Source organism: Plasmopara halstedii (genome assembly GCF_900000015.1).
Source record: "Plasmopara halstedii genome assembly, contig: Scaffold_614, whole genome shotgun sequence".
NCBI classification, from domain to species: Eukaryota; Oomycota; class Peronosporomycetes; order Peronosporales; family Peronosporaceae; genus Plasmopara; species Plasmopara halstedii.
Genome location: NW_020187532.1, coordinates 2141058 through 2141647, shown reverse-complemented (window position 1 = coordinate 2141647; position 590 = coordinate 2141058).

Genomic DNA, 590 nt, shown 5'->3' with positions numbered 1-590 from the left:
CTCACGACCGAGATGACCACTGAGTGGCGTGTCGTGCGCCTCATAGAGGATGCGGTATTTTAAATCCTCATCATAAGGAACAACAATTAGTGGTGTATCCGATGTATCGGTGCTATACTATAGCAACCAGTTATTCAACGAATATCGGTGCGATCGTGCGCGCAATCTTTTTGACAATTTCTTGTCCGAGTTTCCAAACTCCTTGCTCTCTAGAACCCGTAGCAACGCTACACACATTTTATCACCCGCATACGCGGTGTGGATTAAATGTGTCACAGACGACGTTACAGTTGAAACATGAGCAGGCTCAATGTCTGGTCTGCGTGACAACGCGTCAGCCAAAGCATTCTGCTTTTCCGGTTAATACTTCACCTCGAAGTTATACTCCGCAAAGAAGGATAGCCATCTAGCCATCCTCTGCGAGAGGTGGGGAGACTAAGTCGCGGTGCGTAACGACGCATGATCTGTGTAGATCACAAACAACTTGGAGCCGAGCAGGTGGACCCTGAACTACACAAGCGCATACTTCATGTCAAGTAGCTCCTTGTCATGAACTGGGTAGTTGCTTTCCGCAGCTTTGAGCTGTCGAA